Here is a 25,809-nt window from a genome sequence, read left to right on the forward strand (position 1 = left end):
AAAAGGCTATCTCTTAATTCCTTTGGAACCAGAAAATACCTAGAATCTCTTTTGACCAACTGACAAAACCTAAAACAAAAGTAGGCATTGGTTTACCTGACCTTAACCACTTCACCCCCCGGAAAATTTTACCCCCTTATTGACGAGGCCATTTATTGCAATTCGGCACTGCATTACTTTAATGGAAAATTACGCAGTCGTGCAACGCTCTATCCAAATTCAATTGATGTCCTTTTTTTTCCCCACAAATAGAGCTTTCTTTTGGTGGTATTTGATCCCCTCTGCGGTTTTTAGATTTTGGGCTATAAACAAAAAAAAACGATAATTTTGAAAAAAAATGCCATATTTTTACTTTCTGCTATAAAACATTCCCAATAAAAAAATGTAAAAATTACATTTTTTTATCAGTTTAGGCCAATTTGTATTCTGTTACATATTTTTGGTAAAAAAAAAAATCCCAAAAAGCATATTATTGGTTTGCGCAAAAGTTATAGCGTTTACAAACTACGAGATAGATTTTTGGACTTTTTATTTATTTATTTTTTATTAGTAATGGCGGCCATCAGTGATCGGACCCCTAACTGACATTTTTGACACTTTTTGGGGACCAGTGACACTAATACAGTAATCAGTGCTAAATAATATGCTTACTCACTGTGGAGGGGGGGGGATGGTGCTTAGCTAAAACTGCTAATCTCCCCCTGCCTGTCTGACAGAAGATCCGCCTGCTTTGTTTACATAAGCAGGCGGGTCTTCTCTCAGTTTCTCCAACGATCGCGGGAGGGCAGCCACGGAAACCTCGTGCACTCCAGTCATGTAGTACTACATGACTGGACGCAGCCGAGCCGCCCTGCCGCAGTAATACTACTGCTGGCGGTCGGCAAGTGGTTAAAAAATAATACTGGGCTTACCACCTGACCAGAATCCTAGACTGGACGCTGCACGATAGACAAAAAGATTGGGTTAGTCTCAAGAAATCTCTCACCTCCTTTCCCTTACATACAATACCTTGGTTACTACCCAGACATATTCCCGCAAACTTGAAAGAACACCCTCTAATCAGCGCCACACTCCATGGCTTCAAAGAAGCCTGTCGCACACTACAGCTCTTGTCGATACTGGGTCCGTTGACACCGCTTAGATTAAACCCAGCCTTCCCCCCTACTGACAACACCTTAGCCCACTGGACGTATATCCAGATTTATCTACTTCCCAACGACTTTCACCCTTTGAGCAACTTTGTACACAATCTGGTCCCGTGAGACAAGCGATCTCTACAATATACAATATCTTTTTCCACAACACCCATACCAAATCCAACAAAGCATTCTTAGCCTGGGAAAAAGAACTGCAAATAGACTTATCTGAAGATCATTGGGACTGCATATCTGTAATCGCACATAAAGGGTCTCTTAATTAGGGATCGGCCGATTATCAGCAACACCGATATATTGGGGGCCGATATGCACTTTCCCCCGATATATCAGAATCGGCCCCTGAGGTTACCGATATTGCCGATATTTAGGGAAAGTGCTGTACCGGAGTGATGCCTGCAGCAAGAGGCATCACCCCAGTACCGGTGTCCATAGCCGACGGTCGACTGACTTGTAATGTCAACCGATGCGGCTGAGAAGCCGCTCGGCTGTCATTACAAGGTGCGGGAGGGGACGTCTCCCTCCTCCCGCCGCCTTCCGCGGCTCGTCCGGGTCTCCCGTTCCAGGCATCCTACCTCCACCGCCGCCAAAGAGAAGACCAGATCAAAGCCGTATTCGGCTCTGATCCGGTTTCCATGTCATGACATCACTTCCGGGTACCCGACGCTGAATTAAAAAAACTGACAGCATTCAAAACAGCCAAACTTGCAGTTTTTAATGCTTTTTAGTGCTGAGGAGGGGATTGGGGTCTTTTAGACCCCCAGACCCTCCACAAGGAGTACCTTTGTAAAGAAAAAAAAACAAAACATTCTTTTTACATGTTCGAAAATATCAGCCGATATCGATATCCGATGACCAAAATACCAGTATTGGCATTAAAAAAGGATATTGGTCGGTCACTACTCTTAATGTCTCAACCCAAGAAAACAATTACAAGATCCACTGGCAACCCACTGGTATCAAACACCAGTGGTCCTTAACAAATACAATCCCAACATCCCCTCCACATGCTGGCGATGCAATAAGGAACCAGGTACAATGCTCCACATCTGGTGGTCTTGTCCATCAATTTGTTGCCTTATGAGGAGTTTATGTGTAATATCCATTAGTGTATTGCCTGATGAAGAGTTATGTATAAATCTCCATTAGTAATTGTAAATACTGTAGATGGATGTAAATATAAATGTACAAAGTTTTGATTTCAAACACATATTTGATATATGATTGTAGATTTGTCCAGTTTGATCAGCAGTAGTAATCAATTGTTAACAAGTCCTTTTTAAATGCATGCCTGAGCTACCAGAGAGGGGTCTGCTATTTACACATACTGATATTCAATGACTTAGTCTTTAGATATGCGATGAAGATGGACCATCTGTTGAGGGTTGGACAATTTCCCCCCGGATATGACCTTGCATATCTAAAATTTTAATTTCAGAGCAAATCAACAAGTATAATTAAATTCTCCCTCCAACAGAGAGGAGGGGTTAGCAAGGGGCTGAATTATGCTAAGCTAGGCGAGGAGGAAGTTGTCCAATCCTGAACGAGATACGCCCAGAGGGAGGAACAGGGCAGGATAGCTGAACCAATCCGAATAGCCCTATACAAGTCTATGGGATAGAGGTGTATATTATTTCCAAGGTGAGCAGAGGAGAGGTGGGAGCCATGGACCTGAAAAGGGGACCCCATATCATCTTAAACCACTGGTAAATATCAGGACACCTCCTAGCACTTCAATGTATACATGTTTGTAGTATTTGTTGTCTGTCTTGCGGTGCATATCATAATAATTTGCATCCCATGTGCTATATGTGTTCAGTTAAACTTTGAATATTTTCCTTTTTGTATGTACTAGAGGTAAAATTGTTGTGAATTAATTTAGGCTTCAATGTTACTTATCAATAAAGTGTAATATTGCTGTTTTGAAGCTTTTACTCATGGTCAAAGAACTCTCATTTATCCCGAATATTGTCTGAGGTAAATTAAATCTCATATCTTCCGGGTAACAAATTCAACCATTTTGGACACAAATCCACGATTTGATAGAACTTATATCCACAAACACACTGGAGTACAACCAGACACTGTTCCTAATGCACCATTCTGATATACCAATACACAGCTATAAGAAAACCATAATCCTTCCCCTCCTAAATGCAGCCAAGATGTGCATACCATTACATTGGAGACCCAGTACCTACCATTTCTGAATGGCTCAAGCGAGTAGATAAGATTGCAGAGATGGAGGAAAGAATTGCCATAGCTTGAGACATACCAGGTCAATTCTCCCATATCTGGGATTGTTGGACAATCTTCCGAAACACAGAGAATTACAACTTGCTAATTGGATGATTACATCCTCACCAGTTAACTTACCCCAACCAAACATAGTCATCCCCAGAACTCTATAACACACGACAATCTGACCCTAAGATATGGTGAGTACCCTCTCACCCCTAAACAAGGGATGAAAGTGAGAGGTCCCAAAATGTCCCTCTAACAATTTATCTAGACAACGCGCAACCTAAGATACAACTCATGACCTCACCGCTCTTACTTCCAGTTTGCAGATGGGGTGCTTGGGTGGGGTCAGAGACTGGGGGCTGGACCCACCCCCCTTCCTGTCAACTTCCTTATGCTCCTCGGATTCCCTTAGATATTCATCATACACCCCCTCCCCACCTGATCCCCCTGACTCCCCCCCCCCCCTCCCTAGCTCTTCCTTCTTTCTTTCTCTCCCTTTTTTCTTTTCCTAGCTGACCCTTACCCTTCCCCCATCCTATTCCTATTCTCTTTTATCTCTCCATCTCTATCTTAATACCACCAATTCCCTAACCTTTCTTGAATGCTAAAATATGGATAAGTGGTTCCGATACCTGTGGACACTTATGACTGATTGCCGACACGTATCTTCTGTTATATACCCTGGCGTCACTCATTAATCCCCCTCTGTTAAGCTGTCTTCCAAGAAGTACATGAGAAATATTTTAGTCTTGAATAGAAGAAGTATCATATCCAGAGTAATATGTTCCACTTGATGGTAGTTGTATGTCTATGTATTTACTACCACTAGAATTCGCAATCTCTTAAACTTGTTGAAATTTGATGTTCTTTGTTAACGTGTACAAGTTGTATTCGCATATGTTCCATGCCTGTTTATACACCTGTATTGTACACCATTCATATTTTTCAATACAATTTTTCTTGGAAAAAAAAGAGTTTGGTATGGAAACAGGGAGGGGGGCTCCCAATACCTTTTTTTGATTGTTATTCTTATGGGTCCCCCCCCCCTTACATTTTATAATAGGATAAAGGTCCTTTATGGATTTTGGCAGGAACCCCACATTTTTTCATGGCATTAATGGTTTTTATTGTGTACAATAACAACTAATGACTGTGTAGTTAGTGAGGTCTTAGCAACCAATTACATAACTGGCAGGTGTCCAGCCTGTACAGTGTCCCTTTTTGCTAGAATGCAGGTAGTGATACCACCACTTCATGAATGCCTTCTGGCTGCAGCATTTAGATGTTTGTTGGGCAGGTGAACTGAACATTTTGTTCACTGATTCAGCAAACTGCAGATTTGTAAAGTTCAGGTCAAACTCTACATTGTCACAAACTTGACTATCATTCCTAATTCTGTCTTTACTTTTTAAGTCTGAGCTTAATGTCATAGGCATAAAATGTTTTGCATATGTGAAATTAAAAAAAAATGGAGAATTTAGGGTTTTTTTTGTCTAAACTATTATGGTACAGATTCTCAATAAAATAAAAATATTGCTTAACTGAGAGATCTGCATTAATTAACGTTAAGTTTGTAAACAATTGCTTACACCTGTTTAAACACTTAATTAGCTCTGATATGAATTATACATTTGGGACATACAACCCAAAGGAATCTGCTATTCTTGTTGTAATGCAACTATATAAAAACGTAAATATTGGTTTAAAAGAAGCTATTGATCTCGGGGACATCTCATATTCCTGTTGTTCCTTTTCTTGCTTTGTTGGTATGTTAAGACTTCCATTAACTGAGAATGATTTTCTAATAATGTAATGTGAATTATTAATCTGTTTATGCTTTAAAATGAAACTTGATGTAAGGACTGAGAACCTGCTAAAAACAGTCTGAGTTACATACATACATCCGACTTACATACAACTCATACTTACAAACAGGGGAAGTGAGAGGAAATCTACCCCCAGGTCACAGGGACAGAAAGTGAGATAAAACCTTCTGAACAGGAGCACAGACAGCAAAACTAATTTTAAAGGTGTGTTAACCCTTCCCTATGCTATCCAAAAAAAAGTAAAACATTTTTTTGGCTGGAGTTTCACTTAAAAAAAGGATCTGTTCCAACTTACATACAAATTCAACCTAAGAACAAACCTACAGAACCTATCTTGTTTGTAACCTGGGGACTGCCTGTATTGTAGTGATTTTATTGTACAAGTGCTTGTATTTCCCAACAGCTTCATATCTGCCTTCTAGAGTCCCCAGCAACAGTTGAAATTTCTTCCACTGGTCAGCAGTTAATAAACATGCTGTAACTTTGCACTGTAAAAAAGAGAATTGTATATTACCATCGGGCATATTCCAAGAGAAAAACAAAAATAACAAAATAGTCTTGTAACATTATTAACCCGATAATCTGCACACTCTCTATCTATCTATCTATCTATCTATCTATCTATCTATCTATCTATCTATCTATCTATCTATCTATCTATCTATCTATCTATCTATCTATCTATCTATCTATCTATCTATCTATCTATCTATCTATCTATCTATCTATCTATCTATCTATCTATCTATCTCTCTCCTTTTCTCCCTTTTTCCCTCTCTCTCTGTACAATGTGTGCATATGTGAAATTAAAAAAAAAATGGAGAATTTAGGGTTTTTTTTGTCTAAACTATTATGGTACAGATTCTCAATAAAATAAAAATATTGCTTAACTGAGAGATCTGCATTAATTAACGTTAAGTTTGTAAACAATTGCTTACACCTGTTTAGACACTTAATTAGCTCTGATATGAATTATACATTTGGGACATACAACCCAAAGGAATCTGCTATTCTTGTTGTAATGCAACTATATAAAAAGGTAAATATTGGTTTAAAAGAAGCTATTGATCTTGGGGACATCTCATATTTATATTCTCATATTAATCTCATATTCCAAATCCTGTATAAGAGCATTTGGTAGGGACCATAACATTTGATGTTGCCTAAAGTATATCTAAACCTAAAAGCAAATATTTTATATATTGCAGCTTATCAGTCTTTAGACGTGATGGCTGTGTTTGCTTTTGTCAGACTGTGTCGCATGGTAATCTTGACAGTAGCATTGTGTAGTCACCCCAGACTGCTTGCCTAATTTAGACTGCAAATACCTCACCCTCTCCTCATCTCCAATACAAAGGGAGGAGGTGTTTTGTAACATCATGTGAGATTTCAGTTCAGCCCACAGGAAATTACAAGGACACTGGATTTGACAAGACCAAGAGGCGTTTGAGAGGTACCTGAGCAAAGAAAACAAATGCAGCCACCACATCTAAGGACTGGTAGCCTGCAATATAAATTTTTATTTTTGAGTTTAGATATACTTAAGAAAAAATCTTTCAGCTACACAGGGGGCAAAACTGACCTACAATATATACAGTATGAGACAAAAGAAATTATGATATCAGAAAGAACTTAATATTGGTGTTTAAGCAACATGTGTAAGGTCTCATGCACACTGTATGTTTTTACATCAGCTGTTTTTGGCATCAGACGTTTTTGTTTTTTTTTTGTTTCCAGTTAGTAAACTCCCCAGCATGTTATCCTATGTGTCCATGCACACATAGGCTGTTATCAGTAGTTTTTGGCAGGGGCTTTTTCTGGCAGGAAAAAAAAACCCTATTAGGACTTAAGAGGAGTTTTTCAGCTGTAAAAACGCTCTAAATCTGATATAAGCTTATAAACCCTGAAAAACGCCAAAAATCGTGGCTTTTAGGTGTTTATCAAAGTTTTTGAGCCATAATCTTTTGTGGGAGTATAGTTTTGCTAAAGAAAGCTAAAAAAAAAAATGCTACAGTTGAAAAAAGCTAAAAAAAAAAAAAAACACTGAAAAAAAACAGAAAAATTCCTTCTACAGTTACAGCTTTCCACTGATATTTTGATAACGTCCAGTTTGCATGAGGCCTAATGCATTTACCATTTTCACAGTGATAACATATTTAAAATCAGATATTACTACACCTGCAATACCGATCTCTGTATTTACCCTTTGTAGTGCTCATGTTACTAATTCACATTATTAAAACTTTTCAAAAATGTTTTAAGAAACAGAAACAATGTTAGAATGGCCTTAACCACTTGCCGACCAGCTGCCGCAGTTATACATCGGCAGGTTCCAGTGGAGCACAGGGAAAGAGGCACGGGGCCGGCGGCCACGATTGCCGCTGGGCACACGCGATCGCTCTCCATGAAGAGAGAATGGCGGTCTGCTGTTGTAAACACAGCAGACCAATGTTCTCTCTCTGCAATCAACACAGAGCCCCTGTGTTCCTGCTGTTTCGGAACACAGGTCTCTGTGTTAATATTAAAAGCCCATCCCCCCACAGTTAGAAAACACCCCCTGGGCTCACCTTTAAACCTTTGATCACCCCAGGGTTAACCCCTTTTCTGCCAGTGTCATTATTACAGTAACAGTGCCTATTTTTAGCACTGATTACTGTAGTAATGTCCCTGGTCCCCCCAAAAGTGTCAAAAATGTCAGTTACAAGTCTGATCTGTCCAACATCGCAGTCCCGCTAAAAATGGAAGATCGCCGCCATTACTTGTAAAAAAAACAAAAAATAAAAATGACATAATCTTTCCCTTAGTTTGTAGACGCAATAACTTTTGCGCAAACCAATCAAAATACACTTATTGGGATTTTGTTTACCAAAAATATGTAGCAGAATACAAATTGGCCTAAAATGATGAAAACATTTGATTTTTTTTTTTTTGGGAATGTTATTTAGCATAAAGTAAAAAATATTGTTTTGTTTTTTGTTTTTGTTTTTTAAAGAAATGTTGCTCTTTTTTTGTTTATAGCGCAAAAAATAAAAATCCCACAGGATTAATACCACCAAAAAAAAAAGCCCTATTTGTGGGAAAAAAGGATATCAATTTTAATTGGTCACCAGAAGTGGTTAAAGAAGAATGGAACACAGAATTACCAAAAAGATAAAGCCCTATAATGTTTTTACACTGACAGCATTTTTTTAAATAATTAAAAAAAAAAAACTTAAGTTGATAATGCAACAGATACAGTATCTGAAAATTCACACTTTTATTGTTATTTCTCTTATTTTACTCAAACCAGCTGTTGTGCACAGCATATAAAGCGCTGTCATGCTCCTACTGATGTTCCAAACTAAAAGTCCGGAAATCACTATCAGTGTAAACCGACTTTCAAGACAGGCCCGAAGCAAAGAAAATAAATAAATAAATAAGCGCAGGGCCTCATGATTAGGTTTACAGGACAGACTCAGCTGCAGGGGTTAATTAGCTGGGATCATTCAGAAGCCAGCAGGTAGGAGAGGTGGGTGTGTGTCCCAAGGGATCAGGAGGATGAGCAAAAGTGCGGCAGATCGTAGAAAGATTGAAGGAGAAAGAATAAGCCCTCTTCAGGGGGGACACTGCCTGCAGAACGTGCTTGGAGGTCACGGCCTGCAGAGCGGTTTAGTCCTTCCGTGTCTCCCAGAGCTGTGTGCCAATTAGGGAGCCCAGGCATGGCCCCTCCAGGTGAGCCGACACAGCGTTCTCCTGCCGGCACCCGCCCTGGGAGGAATCCCCTTCGCCGGCAGAGCTCTATCAGACGGAGCCGCTCAACTCTGTCCTCGGCTCTGCCTGACCGTCGTAGAAGTGCCGATGTGTGGCTGCACCTGCCAGTGTGTCTCCAGGTAGCGGGGCAGCTTGGAGGGGGGAGCGGCTGGCAGCCCTGTACTGCGCATGCGCAGCACCGCAGTGTACCCTACAGCTGTTGTCTTCCAATGCAGAGCTCTGCAAGCAATCAGGAAGAGGCCCAGGATGTCAGGTGGCAGGTCGAGGCCTTCACTGAGGCAGGACAGATTGGGCACGTAGCAGCGCTCTCCAGGACGACGGTAAGGTCACATCTCTTGACCGCTCGGAGGGGAAACTGTCCAGCTCGGAGGATGGAGACGTCTCAGGACCGTTGCCAGCAGTGGATTCCAGGGTCGGCGGCTGAGGGGCACTGCCCCGGTCCCCTAATGTTCATTCTAAACATGCTGCTGTAACTGCTGTGATAGATTTGGGGTTGTGTGGGGTCGGCGGGTCTAGTGTCGGGCCGTCTTCCCCCTCTGCTTCTAACTTGGTGGACCCGCGGTCTGCTGCGTCTAGCCCTGCAGAACCTGGTTTCCGGATTACGGTCACTAGTGCAGTGTTTGGACGCGGGATCTGGGGTAGTTGCTATGCCAGTAGTGGCCTTGGTGCCTGAGGCTGATGCGAATCCACCTTCCGTGGGTGCTGCTGCGGCGGGATACAGTGGGGGTCCTCCCAGGGGGTGGGCCAGGCCTCATCACAGGAGGTTCCATCTTCGGCATCAACGGTGGGGGGACAAGGTGGATGACCTCAGGAAGGGAGGTAAGTCGATGAACACTATCCATATAGCGGATTCTGCTAAATGCAAAGTATACATGTGCTTTGAGGTCCCCTTGGGGACGCACCTCACGCCGGAGGTGCGGGAGAAGATTTGGAAGGATGAGTATGTGGAAATATTTATGTTACTCCCACTGGAAAATTTTAATTCAGACAGGTTAAAGCCGGAGGATGAAGAGAAGCGTTGGTTTTGGTTAATCCCTCGCGCGTTTAGCAATTGGTTGCAGGCGTTTGATATCTTAGCTTGCATGATTGGGGAGAAGCACCCAGAGAACTGTTCAGTGCATTTCTGCTATTTGGATGCCATCAGAGAAGTCCACAGGGTGTATGGGGGAGTTGCATGGCTTCGTTATGATGAGCAGTTCCGTCAACAGAAAGCTATCCGCCCGGCCTTGAGATGGGATCATAAGGACATCAGCTTATGGATGCCTCTTATGACCTCTGCGCGGGCTTCTTTGTCCTTTTTTCAGAGCAGGGCCGGTGGTCAGAACACCCCTGGACAGTCGGCCACAAAGCGCAGGGGGTGCTGCTGGCAATTCAATGACGGAGCGTGACGATTTGGCGCTGCATGTCGCTACAAGCATGAGTGTTCGGGCTGTGGGGGTACCCACCCCCCTCTCCCGTTGCTTTAAACAGAACAAGGATCGTTCCAGAGATACTGCGAAAAAAAGGGAGGATGCCGGTGAAAGGGGAAAGGATGCAGCCTTTCCTAAATAGGTATCCTGATTGGGCAGCTGCTCGATTCTTGGAATCTGGGTTTTCTGACGGTTTTGTTATTCCGTGTTCATTGGCCACAATCCTCCAAAATGGCTGATAATTTGCGTTCGACCAGGTTGCATCCTCAAGTAGTCAAGCTAGCCAAAGAAGTGGCTTTGGGACGCATGGCTGGGCCTTTCATTCAACCCCCCCCCTTGCTGAGCACGTGGTGTCCCCTTTGGGCCTGGTCCCTAAGAAGGAGCCTCTCAAGTTCCATCTTATCCATCATCTGTCCTTCCCAAAAGGTGGTTCGGTCAACAATGCGATCGATCCGGAGGCTTGTGCGGTGTCTTACACCTCGTTTGATGTGGCCATATTTTGGGTACGGCATTACGGGCGTGGTGCTCTCTTGGCCAAGACGGACATTGAGGGGGCATTTTGATTATTGCCAGTACACCCACAGAGTTTTCACCTCTTGTAGGTGGTTGGACTCGTTTTATGTCGACCGCTGTTTGCCCAAGGGTTGTTCAATCTCATGTGCCTTTTTTGAAATGTTCAGCTCTTTTGTTGAATGGGTGGTCAGGGATGTGTCGGGGGTCAATTCTGTCATCCATTATTTGGACGATTTTTTGTGCGTGGGCCCCCCTTCGTCCAACCTGTGCGGAATTTTGCTGGCCACAATCCAGCACATTTCTGAGTATTTTGGCATTTCATTAGCGGCGGATAAGACCGAGGGCCCTAAAGAGAACATCAGTTTTTTAGGGATCATTATTGATACGCTAGCCATGGAATGTCGCTTGCCTGAGGACAAGATGCACGCCCTTAAAGTGGATATTAGTTCGGCAATCGGCAAACGGAAAATACAGTTTCGGCAGTTACAGTCTCTCCTCGACAAGCTCAATTTCGCATGCCGCATTATGCCTATGGGCCAAACTTTTAGTCGCCGCTTGTCGGCTGCTACTTTGGGGGTTTCATCGCCGCGTTACTATATCACTTTGAGTTCAGAACTTAGGGAAGATTTATAGATCTGGTACATTTTCTTGGATTCCTTTAACCACTTGCCGACCGCTCACAGTACTACTACTGCGGCAGGTCGGCTCCGCTGGGTCCAGCGACGTAGAGTGGAGGCTCGCTTCCACTGTGTTTAGACACAATGGGAGTCGGGCTGTAGGAGGAGAGGCGTTGATCGCCGCCTCTCTTCCCCGATCGCCAGGGAAAGTGTGAGGTGAGAAGGTCCGCCCGCTTGTGTAAACAAAGCAGGTGGATCTTCTCTGTGACAGACAGGGAGAGATCACAGGATTTAGCATAGCTGAACCTGCAATCTCTGTGTGTGTCACAGAACCCCCCTCTTCCCACACACATCAGTAAGAATGAGGCATACATTTAACCCCTTGATCACCAACAGTGTTAACCCCTTCCCTGCCAGTGTTATTATTACAGTAACAGTGCATATTTTTAGCACTGATTACTGTAGTAATGTCATTGTTCCCTCCAAAAGTGTCAAAAATGTTAGTTAGGGGTCCGATCTGTCCGCTGCAATGTCGCAGTCCCGCAAAAAATCGCAGATCGCCGCCATTACTAGTAAAAAAAAAAACAATAAAAAAGACATAAATCTTTCCCGTAGTTAGTAAACGCAATAACTTTTGCGCAAACCATTCAAAATACGCTTATTACCATTTTTTTTACCAAAAATATGTAGCAGAAAACAAATTGGCCTAAAATGTTTTTTTTTTCCCAAAATTGTCGCTTTTTTCGTTTATAGCGAAAAAATTAAAAATGGCACAATTTTTTTGTCAAAGACATGTAGCTAAATACATGACAGCCTAAATATATATGACAAACATTGAATATATTGGATATTTTTTAACATTCAAAGTAGAAAATGTAAATTTTTCGCAACATTTTCGCTCTTTTTTTATTAATATCGCAAAAAATAAAAAGCGCAGAGGTGATAAAATACCACCAAAAGGAAGCTCTGTTTGTGGTAGAAAAAGGACATAAATTTTGTTTGGGTACAGCACTGCATGACCGCGCAATTGTCAGTTAAAGTCATGCAGTGCCAAGTTGTAAAAAGTGGCCTAGTCATTGAGCAGCAAAATCTTCCGGTCTTAAAGTGGTTAATAGATGCTCTCTCTGGCAACAGGGCCCTGTCAGCAACTTTGACATGGACCTATACACAGATGCAGTGGGTTCTGATGGTTACGGTGCGGTCTTTGGGGGGCAGTGGAGTGCGGAACGATGGCCGGATGCCTGGCGGGAGGCAGGGTTCTTACCGAACCTGGTACTGTTGGAACTTTTTCCAGTGATTGTGGCAGTGGAGCTTTGGGGGGGTTCCTTTTGTAACAGGAAGATTTGTTTGAATTGTGACAACATGGGGTTAGTTCAGGTCATTAATCGGCTTTTGGCCGCTTCACCTCTAGTTATTCGGTTGTTGCATCACCTTGTTCTACGTTGTTTACAGTTTAATGTGTTTTTGTATGCTTTACACTTGCCGGGGGTGACTAACATCTTGGCTGATTCTTTGTCTCCGTCTCAGCTGGACAGGTTCCAAGAGTTGGCACCGGCTGCGGAGCAACACAGAGAGCCTTGTCCGCCGGAGCTGTGGCGAATTGCGCCATGGTTGCCACTGGCTTGTTGAGGAACTCCTTGAGTGCATCTACTTGGGCAGCATATTCAAAGGTATGGCAAGAATGGAGGGAATTTTTAGCAGGTGAGGAGGTAGGCAAGGTGAGTATGGACTTTCGCTCTCTTGTGCTATGCCTCATTTGCTTGAAATTTGAACAAGGAGTGTCGGTATCTGCCATTAATCGGAAGTTGGTGGGTTTGGCATTTTTGTTCAAATTGACAGGTGCCCAGGATGTTACTAAAGACTTTGCGTTTAGGCAGGCATTGAAGGGTTATAGATGGGGTCCCCGTAGGCTTGACAAGCGGCATCCAGTGACGTTTGGTATACTTCAGGAGTTGTGCGATTAGGCTCATATATCGCCTTCAGGATCAGCAAGCTCTTCCAAGGTGGCACAAAGGGGGGCTACAGGCCGGAGAGGTGAGTTGTTCGGGTTTTGTCGTGGTGTTGCACATTAGGCATTCTAAAACCGATCAGGCGGGTAGAGGGGATCCCCTACATGCCCGGTGGGTGTTGTGGAGGACTTTGGGCATATTCGCCCTCAGCAGCCAGGGTCTTTTCTCATGCATCAGGAGGGATCAGCTGTCTAGATTTCAGTTTGTAACTTTTTTCAGGCGTTGTCTGTCAGCCCTGGGGCATGTTGCTCGGAGGTATTCCTCTCACTCTCTTCACATCTGAGCGGCTACAAAGGCCGTGAGATGAGGTTTGGATGAGTCGGTCTTAAAGCGTATTGGGAGATGGGAATCTAACCCTTTTAGGATTTATGTACGTCCTGACTTGCTGTAGTTTTCATAATGGGTTGTTTAGTCAGTTTGTGCTCTTTATGTTGTGCGTTTTTTTTCCTTTTATGCTTTGTGCCTTTTGCTGTTTTCTTAACAGATGCTGCTGGCTGCCTGGTAATGATACTGGGGAACTCTTTTGTGTTTTGTGGTACCAAGCGGGCAGACGTACGCACCAATGGGCGGCAGCTGGGTTTTCCTAGATCAGAAGTCATAATTAGGTGGATAGGTGTTTCGGGCTTGCTCTGGTGTAGGGTCCTCCCAGAGTGCACCGCTTCGCCCGGCTTGACAGAGCCCCAGATATATTGGTGCTCCACGCAGGCAGCAACGACTTAGGCGTCCGGCCTATGCGTCACCTTATACGTGACATTAAATTTGACTTCCTTAGATTGCGCACGACCTTCCCGGACATGATAGGGGTTTGGTCAGAGATAGTCGGCCGCATTTCTTGGCATTTTGCAAGGTCAGTTGATAAGCTGAACAAAGCATGAAGTGAAAGTCGACAAGGAAGTGAGTCATTTTGTTATGCGCTCTGGTGGCTTTGTGGTTAGGCATCAGGACCCGGAGGTTGACCCCTGGCGCTACCTTCATAGTGACGAAGTTCACTTGAGGGCAGTAGGGACAGATTTGTGGGCTCTGGGAATTCAGGATGGAATTCAAAGAGCATGGCGATTGTGGAGGGGACCACAGGTGTAAGGTTTTACACCTGTGTGCTGTGGCGGTTGGGGTCTTTGGAGGCATTAAGTTCTTGGCAAAGTTCAGAGGGTGACCCATCTAAGGTATGGAGCCCTCTAGTGAATCCCAGTTAATGGTGGATTAATGGAAAAGTGGTACCAATTGAGGTATCGGTGGTGAATGTGAGTTTGTCCCCAAGCCGGTGTTACACGGCTGGGGACCATTAAGGTACACAATTCTAAATTGGTTTCGGTGCCTCCCAAGACCGGCAACCTGTATATTATGGGTACTGATTTAGGTTTTGTTTCTGTTTTAAGAAATGTTTATTTTGTTCAGTTGTTTCAAAACGTCATCTGTGACGAAACGTCGTAAGGACACGGCGTACTGACGTCATCTGATCGCGACCAGGGAGTGCGGACGAGCGGAGACCGTCCGGCCGGCGGCCTACATATTTATGCTCCACATTTCCTTTGCTATTGTAAGTGTTACTCTTTATTCTTTTAAATAAATAATACCGTTTTACACTATGGAAGCCATTTCTTTTATTCGGTGGTGATCTCCCTGGCCTTCTTGGAGTTATTCGATTAGGATTCCACAGCAGGTCCCCTTGAGGTTCATCATCTTTACAGGCGATTTGATCATTCCCATTGGGTAAGAGGCAAATCTCACTGGTGAAGGCTGGCATCTCATCTTGCTTGATTCATTTGATTTATCGCAACCTGGCCTAGTCTTATTAATATCTGGTAAGAGGCGAGCTTTACAGGTGGAGGTTTTCTACACAGAGGATACCTATTTAGGATTTCCCATTCACTTTGGCGTTTTTCTTTCCTTCGGTTGGTAAGAGGCGACATCAGCTGATTTAGGATTGCACTTCACCTATATGTATTTGCACATATTTCCACTTATTTCCTGTAAGGGGTACCTATAGGTGTTCCACCTAAGAGGAATTTTTTTCTTTTCTTTCCTTTGATTGCTTTTGAGTTCTTCACACTGGTGGAGTTTCACACACTTATATCCAGTTTTTATCACTCACATTGGTGTTCAAGTCACTTTACCATTTGTGTTGGGTTTTACGCTATTGCGTTTTTATATTTTTTATCCAATTACTATGAATCAACGCGAGATTATTGGTTCCAGTCTGCTATCAAGGGGACGAGATTTATCTTAGAGAACCTGCCTTTTTATTTACCATTTCTGGTAAGCGTATGTCCATAGGGAGCCTGTCTGAATTCTGTGATCCAAACATATATATGGACTTTTATCGACTTTATTTTCCATCATTCAAGTAAGCGCGACTTAATATGTAGCAGAAAACAAATTGGCCTAATGTGTTAAAAAATTTTGATTTTTACATTTTTTGGGGGGGAATTTCATATAAAAAAATGTAAAAAATATTATTTTTTCAAAATTGTCGCTCTTTTTTTGTTTATAGCACAAAAAGTAAAAATCGCACAGGTGATCAAATACCACCAAAATAAATCTCTGGGAGAAAAAGGACGTAAATTTAATTTGGGTACAGCGTTGCACGACCGCGCAATTGTCCGTTAAAGTCACGCATTCCGAATCGCAAAATAGAGCCTGGTCTTTGGGCAGCCAAATCCTCCGGGGCTTAAGTGGTTAATTTTGCTCCTGCTTCTACAATTGCCCCACAGTGTACCTGTGATTAGCTTTAATCTTTGCACTGTCTCACACTATTTCTGAAATTATTACAGATGTAAACCTTTAATACAATTATGTTGTACTTTATAGTAGCCTAGCCCTAATTCTATTTTTTTCTCTGTATAGATGACATTTATTTCTTTAACAGTTATCCAGTTTTTAGATTTAGCACACGTTCAAGATTTTATATCTTCTGTAATCATCATTACCTGATACAGTATATTACCAAAAGTATTGAAAGCCTGCCTTTACATGCACATGAACTTTATTGGTATTCCAGTCTTAGTCTGTAAGGTCAATATTGAGTTGGCCCACTCTTTGCAGCTATAACAGCTTCAACTCTCAACATCCCAAAGGTGTTCCTATTAGGTTGAGGTCAGGACTCTTTGCAGGCCAGTCAAGTTCCTCCACCCTAACTTCATTCATCCATGTCTTTATGGACCTTGCTTTCTACACTGGTGCGCAGTCATGTTGGAACAGGAAGGGGCCATCCCCAATCTGTTTCCACAAAGTTGGGAGCATGATATTTAGTGATGGAAGAACATTGGCCGGGGCGGTTCGCAAACGTTATCCGCAAACTTTCTCAAATGTTCACGAACCGCAACTTTGCAGCCACAAAATGCTTACTAGCTGTGCACAAATAGTCCCACAACATGGACACTGTCATAACAAAAGTATTGCTATTGGAAAAGTTGCCCTAAAATGTTTTATTTTTTTTCAACAAAAAGAATGTATATTTTTTTCTAAATCAGCCAGAACTGACAGCAGCCGGTAAATACATGTCAAATACATATAGGGTCCATTCACACATCTGTAAAATGGGTCCACATCCGTTCCACAATTTGGCGGAAAGTTCACAGACCCATTGATATTCAATTCCAGTCTGAAAAATTAGGCATTCACAGGATAAAGAAGTAAGTGTTGGCCAGTACAGGCTCCAAAAATTAGCCAACAGGCATTCACCTGACAGAAAAGAACGTTGTCTTCTGTGGCTGGAGGTACATTAGGCATTCCCAGGATACATAAGTAATTGTCGCCCATTCCAGGCCCCAAAAATTAGCCCACATGCGTGTACCAGACAGCAAAGAACGTTGTATTCTGTGGCTGAAGGTACATTAGGCATTCACAGGATACAGAAGTAAGTGTCGCCTATTCCAGGCCCCAAAAATGAGCCCACATGCGTTTACCTGACAGCTAAGAATGTTGTATTCTGTGGCTGGAGGTACATTAGGCATTGACAGGAAAAATAATTGTCGGCCATGAAAGGCCCCAAAAACGAGGCATTCAATGGACATGAAATGCCCTTTATGCCGCTGTATTTACCGAAGACAAGGACCATGAATTGTGGGTGGATGGCGGTCTGGAGGATATTTGTGGCCTGTCATGAGGAATTTTAATCAAACATGTTCTACTGGTCACATTTGTTGAATTCCTCTGAGATCCATGCCTCATTAATTTTTATAAATGTGAGGTAGTCAACACTGTCATGAGCTAGGCGAGTGTGCTTATCGGTCACGATCCCCCCTGCTGTGCTGAACGTCCTTTCAGACAGGACACTGGACAGGGGGGCAAGCCAACAGTTCCATTGCAAATTGTGCAAGCACTGGACAGAGGTCAAGCCTGCCCACCCAGTAGTCCAGGGGTTCATCACTCCTCAGAGCGTCCACATCGGCCGTTAACCCGATGTAGTCAGACACCTGTCGATCTAGGTGTTCCCTGATGCTGGATCTGGAGTACAGCTGTCGATGGGTCGGCTGAAAGAATGATCTCATATCTGAAGTGACCAACACATTTTCAAAACACCCTCTTCATGCAGGCGCTGTTGTATTGGTACCCGCAACTGTTTCTCTGTGAGTGGAAATTCCTCTGCCAGCGCACGCAAAAGCAGAATGCAGCATTTCTTGAAGCAAGGCCTGGAAGTGCTCCATTCTGACCGCCCTCTGTGATGGTGGCAACATTTCCGCCATTTTTTGTTTATACCAGGGGTCTAAGTACCTTGCCACCCAGTACTGGTCCTTGCCCTTTATGCTTTTTATACGGGGGTCCCCCTTAAAACACTGGAGCATGAAGGCCCCATTTGCACTAAACTGGAAGCGGTGTAGTGGCCTGGCTCCAGCTCATCATCCAGGATAATGTCGTCCTCGTTCTCCTCCCCCCATCCGCGGACAACAACAGGGATCCCAGAAAGGTTTAAAGCATGCTCTTCTTGCTCCTACTCATCTGCCCCGGCACCATCCTCCTCTGACTCCTCTTCAGACTCCTGTTGTTGACTTGTCTCAGATGGAGAGTACCCCCTGGGAATTCATCCAACATTGCGATTTCCTCATCTTCCTGCTCCTGCTCCTCGACGGCTTGATCAATGACACGACGCAATGCACGCTCCAGAAAGAAGGCATAAGGTATGATGTTACTGATGGTGCCCTGGCCGTGACTGACCAGTTTGGTGATTTCATCAAATGGCCGCAGAAGTCTGCATGCGTTGCGCATGACCAGCCACTGGCGCGTTGAAAAAAAACCCTAGCTCCCCAGAACCTGTCCTGCCGCAGAGTTCGTATAGGTAGTCATTAACTGCACGTTTCTGCTGGAGCAGCCTATCAAGCATATACAAGATTGAGTCCCATTGCGTCGGGCAGTCTCAAATAAGACACCTGATGGGCAGGTTGTGTCGCCGCCAGGGCCGGTACAAGGGGGGGGTGGAAGGGACAGGTGCCCTGGGCGGCACAATTTAGTGGAGGAAGGGGGGCGCATCGCAGGTGAAGCATGTGTGACTAACACACCCTGGTATGAACTAACACACCGGGCGGGCAGGCGAGCGGCCGCTATTGGCTGTACCGAAGTGAGCCCTTCAATTCCCTGTCAGGCGGGTACCTCCGCTGACCGGGAAGTGAAAGGCTTACTTCGTTACAGCCATTAGCGGCCGCTCGCCTGCCTGCCCGGTGTGTTAGTTCATACCAGGGTGGACTGATCCATCTGACCGAGTGCCCAGGAGCAGTGGGGGGGGGCCCCATGAGAGGATCCTTTGAAGTCAGTTCCGGATCAACGTCCGGCATTGTGATTTACAGTGAAGATTCCTGTCAGCTTGCGCCTCTGTTCTTTCTGCCTTCAGTTCTCCTCTCTCCCCGCCCGGCGCCCGCCTCAATGACCGTCTTGGTTGCTAGGAGGACTGCCGCTGTACACACTGAGGAAAGAATCTGTAGAACTGCTCCGCCTCTTAGCTCCACCCCCCCAGCTCCGACTCTCACACACACCTTGCTTGCAGCAGTACCCGATTCCTGCCGGTCTAATAACAGAACCCAAAGGAGGCTCCATATTTCCTGGGAGGCTACAATAGAGGTTAATTGTCTACCAGAATGGCCTGTTACACAGTGAGAGTATGCATAATGGGGTAAGGTAGAATCATGCTATTGAAAGCCTCTATGGTCCAAATGGAGATCCTAAAGAGGGCAGGGGGTGCTTCTATAAAGATTTCTATGATCTCTGCAGGTCTCTAAGGAAGGGGGGCACTGATATAAGGTAACTGTGAGCTAATGGGGGTCTCTAAGGGGGGTGCTGACTGCTGATATAATGGATGGTGACCAACTATTAGATCAGCAGCACCCCCACTTACAGATCCCCCAATAGATCATAATCTCCTTATATCAGCGGACTGACCATTTAGGGGGAGGTAAAGCTGGGAGGGCAGTGGCAGTTGCTAGGTGACAGTGGCCTTGTTACTAATGGCAACCCAGACTTTGTCACCCTCCTGAAGCCTCCTGGGAGGGCAGAGCAATGTGATCCTTTCCACCTGTAACCATAATCATCAGTCATGAGTGAACTGAGCTGAGACTAGGTGATCAGCTTCATGATCAGGAAGGAGGGCTGGGTACCAAACCAGCAGCTGGTGGTTCATTTTCAGCCCTAGCTGACCAACCCAGCCCCTGGTGAGGCCCACAATGCCACACTCCATCTCTGGGGAGAAGATCAGACAAGAGCCCTGCACTGGGGAGAAGATTCCAGCTGACCCAGGCACAGGAGAGGAGATCAGAGGCTCTGTACTGGGAGTCATGTATTATCTATGAGTCACAGGGGTCTGGTGGGGGTATAGGGGGGCCGATGTTATCTAGGAGTGGAGGATACAAGGGTCTGGTGTTTTATAGGAGTAGAAGATACAGCGGGTCTGGTGTTATCTGGAATTTAGGTGTCCAGGGATCTGGTTTTATTTAAGAACAGGGGCTTTAGGGGTTTTGGTATTATCTTCTAGTGGGAGGGTACAGGAAGTCTGGTTTTATCTGGAATTGTGGATACAGGGATCTGATCTTATCTGGGATGGAAGAGGGGGAATGTTTTTGTGAAGGGGGATCAGGGGGTCTGGTTGTATTTGGGAAGAAGTGTACAGGGGGGTCAGGTATTATCTGAGAAGGATCCGGTGCTATTTATAAAGGAGGATTATTTGGAAGGTGAGGAGTCTACACATGTACATCTGATTTTCTATATGACATCTTGCATTGTATACCTGTATGATGATCTAGCACACCCTGTATAATTGCACACCCCTATAGCGAGTGACAGACACTATGACAGTATTTTTTACTGCTAGAATAAATGTACAATTCAAGACTTGTGTGGGTGTAAGAAGATGTCCACCTCTGCTTCGTGTTCTGTCACATTAGGAAACCTATTGGAATGCATAGCGGCCATGTTGGAACGCATGGCACATGCGCAATAAGTTGTTTTTGGCCAAACATCACTTCCGGTTGCAGAATCTGATAGGTAGTGCTATTTTGATAGAACACCCCCCCGCCCACCTACTCCCCTGTGATTTGATACAGCAGGAAACTGTCAGCAGATCCCAGCCAATGATTTATGACCGGGACCTGTTGATCAACCTGAATGGGGGGGGGGGGGCGCAGTTTGCCATCTTCGCCCTGGGCACTGGATGACCTTGTCCCAGCACTGGTCGCCGCTGAATGTCAGCAAGGCGAGCCATGGCTGTGTAAGATCTTCTGAAATGGCCCGAGATTTTCCTGGCCTGCCGCAAGACGTCCTGGACCCCAGGGTATTTGGCAACGAATCGCTGCACAACCAAGTTCAGGACGTGTGCCATGCATGGCACGTGTGTAATTTTGGCCTGTTTCAGCATGCTCTGCAGATTGGCACCGTTGTCACTCACCACTTTACCAACTGTCAAATTGAGCAGTGTCAGCCACTGATCTGCCTGTGAACGCAAAGCTGAAAGGAGTGCAGGACCAGTGTGGCTCTTGGCTTCCAGGCACAACAGACGCAGCACAGCATAGCAACGTCTCACATGGCATGTGGAATAGGTTCTGGGGATCTTGGGCGGCGCAGCGTAAGAGACGGTAGCAGTGGAAAAGGAGGAGTCAGCCGAGGAGGAGAGGGAGAATGGAGTAGGAGGAGGAGAAGAAGAGGCAGGCCTGCATGCAATCCATGGCGGTAAAACCAAATCTACATGGGTGCCACGGGTTTCATGCTTGGCGACCGTCAGAAGGTTCACCCAGTGGGCAGTAAAAGTTATATATACCTTCCCTGCCTGTGTTTGCTAGACCATGTGTCTGTGGCCAGATGTATCTTGGCACCAACACTGTGTGCCAGAGATACATTCACTTGCCGCTGAACATGGCCATACAGATCTGGAATGCCCTTCTGCGAGAAATATTTCCTTCCTGGGACCTTCCATTGTGGTGTTCCAATGGCCACAAATTTCTGAAAGGCCTCCGAGTCCCCCAGTTGATATGGCAGTAGTTGGCGGGGTATCAGTTCCGACAAGCCAGCAGTCAACCGTTGGGCAAGAGGGTTATCCGGTGTCATCATTTTTTTACGCTCCAAAATTTGGGCCACAGAAGCCTGCCTTTTTCCAGAACAACGTGAGGACAGCATGATGGAAGGTGGAATGGAGGACAATTGTGAGGAGAGAGGAGAAGGAGAATAGGCTGGACGGTGAGAGCCTGGAGTGTGGCTTTGTGGGTTCTGACGGCATTGCTCCCACTGGGCTCGGTGATGGGAGTCCAGGTGCCTTCTTAAGGCGGTCGTTCCTAGGTGAGTGTTGGGCTTACCACGACTTATGCATTGACTGCAAAGGCTGCAGATGGCAACACTATTGTCAGCAGCGGACACATAAAAAGAAGCCCACACTGCGGAGCCATGTTCCGGCGTCCTGGGAGCCCCAGATGTGACTGTACATGGTTTATAGCTCGCTCCTGATACATTAGCAGTCTGCTTTGTCCCTGCAGTGCAATCTAAGTTCCGCCTGATTCTCCTCCCTATTTGCTGGTCCATCTCTCCCTCTGAACTCCCCTCCTCTTCCTCTCTTGTAGGCACCCACGTGACGTCCATAGACACGTCATCATCTACGTCACCTTCCAAAACACTAACATTTGAGATCTCGGAGTAGGCAGCAACAGCAGGAACCAACCTCCTTGGGCTGATCTGGGTACTGTCGTCAGTGGCGGCTGTTGCTACCTCCTCTTCCTGATCCGATGCCAAGAATGGCTGTGCATCGCAAATGTCTTGTGATGGATCGGAAAATAATTCCAGTGACTCTAGCGTATATGGTGATGGTGGTGTTTTTTGGTGGTGTCTTTGGGGGTGCACACAGCAGAGAGTGAAGAGGGTGCAGATAGAGAGGATGAGGAGGGTGCAGAAGAGGAAGGCTGAGTGAGCCACTCAACCAAGTCTGGTGCGTCCTTTGATGTAATTGAAAGCACCTTCTGAAACTTCACACTTTGGCTCTGGCCTACTGCTCCTGCCCTACCCCTACCACCCCTGCGTAAGGGCCTGCCTCTTCCTCTGCCTGTGATTTTTTAAATTACCCTGTCTCAAAATTCTCCAGTGAAAGCGCAGTATATGTGGAAGAAGGTATATAACACCCCGCTTCAATCTGTGGTAATGGGGGGCCACTGGTTTATCACACCAGTTATACAAAAAATTGGCCAGTAAGTTTGGCACTGTGTGTAGAACAGTTAATCCAGCAAAAGGGGCAACATTTTTGCAGGACACAAATACACTTATAAAAGTATACTGTTAGATAACACCCCACTTCAATATGTGGTATTGGGGGGCCACTGGTCTATCACACCAGTTGTACACAAAATTGGCCAGTAAGTTTGGCACTGCGTGTAGCAGAGTTAACACAGCAAAAGAAGCAATATTTGTGCAGGACACAAATAAACTGTTATGAAAGTATACTGTTAGATAACACCCAGCTTCAATCTGTGGTATTGGGGGGGCCACTGGTTTATCACACCAGTTATACAAAAAATTGGCCAGTAAGTTTGGCACTGTGTGTAGCAGATTTAACGCAGCAAAAGAGGCAATAATTTTGCAGGACACAAATACACTTATAAAAGTATACTGTTAGATAACACCCCACTTCAATCTGTGTTATTGGGGGGACACTGTGTAAGGTTCTGGCACTCTCAGTGCCTCCTATCACATTTATTCCGGGTGATTTCCATCTACCTAGACAGAAGAAACACATATAGGTGTGTTTCCCTTTAAGGCTGAAGCTGTCATCACCCAGCGCCGGACTAGATGGCTATTTAGGGCGTCGGTTCTCACTCACATGTGTTCGTTCAAACACCAGTACCTGGATACTAATCTTGCTTGAAGCTTCCATGCTTGCAAGCTCTCCTCGCTGACGAACCTCGCTGCGCTGATCCCTGCATCCTGCTACTGGATCATCCGCATCTCCTGAGCGATCCTTCGGCTATCGCTATTAGTGCTAAGTACCCCACAGGGGAAATCTCTATAGACTTGTACTAGGCTTACACTATTTAGCTCTGCATAGCAAGGACTGTCTTTTACATCTGCATAACTAGATTGCTAGCTCTTGAGGCTACTGCTACTATTTCCTGCACTGGGTTGATCTCTCCTGTATGCACCTGCTACTCTGTCATCTGTTATCATACATGATCGCTAACCCTTCCTGCATCCATCTGCACTGTCTCACCTCAAGTGTCTGTCACCTACCACTTCCACTCAAACCTATCCCTAAGACCTTTATCATTGTCTTACCACATGTATATAAAGTCACACAAGGAACCAGCTTAATTACTGTGTGTATTTACTGGCTGAAATAAGACCTTCCATACATGATGAGTCATTGAGGTTGGGATTGGTATCTCAGCATATCTCCTACATGACTACTGACGTGGAACTACTTCTGCAGCTGAAAATCCACACCTTATAAGAAACGCAAGGAGCGTTACAGATTGAACGAACCTAAAAAATGGATTCAGCAGAAGTAGCCACTCAGGTGACACAATTAAAACAGCAGGTATCTGCGTTAATACACGCACTTGCTGAATTGAAAAACGACAATCAGGCTCTGTCGCAGCAGGTAATTAGACTGACACAACTTACCTCTGCACAGTCTCCTGAACCCACGATAAATCCCCCTTTGGTATTTACAGGCGATCGCAAAAAATTTCGCGAATTTAAAAACGCATGTGAGTTACTTTTTTTGCTAAAACCTCGTACCTACCTTACTGATCACATTAAGGTTTGTACTATTATTTCTTACCTATCAGGCGATCCTCGAGCCTGGGCAGATTCTCTTTTTGAAAAAAACGACCAGCTTCTCAACTCCTATGCCTTGTTCCTGGCAGAGCTCACTAGCCTATATGATGACCCCAATAGGCAGAGTACTGCCAATCTTCAGTTAAGATCCTTGAAACAAGGAAAAAGGCCTGTAGAAGACTTTGTCGCAAAATTCAAGAGATGGACCCTTGATTCAGGATGGAATGATGCATCTCTGAAAACCCAATTTAGGCTTGGCCTATCAGAAGCCGTCAAGGACGAGCTCGCCCGAGCAGAGATGCCAAAAACCCTGGATACATTGATACAACTCAGTATCACCATAGATAGAAGACTACGAGAAAGGAAGTCTGAAAAAATGGAAATGCCATTATCCAGTTCTTCTCAGAATTCAGCTATTGACCCCACTCCTAAACCCGCTCCAGGTAACCACAGACCCTGGCTACCTAAGGAAAAAAGGAGACCTAGTAGATATGGTGATCCTGCCTGGTCATGGTCCGAGCCTGCCTCAAACAGTCGACCTTGTCACTCTGACACATCCCATTTGGACCCTGATCCTACAGAGATGGATGAGGAGCCTATGGAGATTGGTGCCATACATGCTAGGTTGTCCTCACAAGAAAAAAGAGATCACAGGAGAATCTGTGGCCTTTGTTTTTATTGTGGTGAAGGGGGACATTTCATTACATTCTGCCCAACCAGACCCCATAGGCCTAAGGCTCTCCCAATGGAGGCCAGGCGAATCCGAAGGGTCTTCCCTGAAAAACAGCCTGGAAATTATCAAGGCTGTTGCCAGCCCTGTCCCCGTTCTATATCAGTGAAGGACACCCAGAAATTAACAAATATTGGAATAGATATTCCTTCAACTCCAGTGAACTTTATACCACGTTCAAAAAACCCTCCTGTACCACCTCCTGAGGATACTCCTATTTTTGCAAGCACATTTCTGGCTTCCGATGAAAATACAGAGATTCTTGCACCTGACTGCGTACGTGCTTCTAATGGCACGGTGGTATGTAGGAAGGATCTGAGGATGT

The sequence above is a fragment of the Pelophylax lessonae genome (assembly GCF_965119305.1).
Source record: "Pelophylax lessonae genome assembly, chromosome: 6".
Classification (NCBI taxonomy): domain Eukaryota; kingdom Metazoa; phylum Chordata; class Amphibia; order Anura; family Ranidae; genus Pelophylax; species Pelophylax lessonae.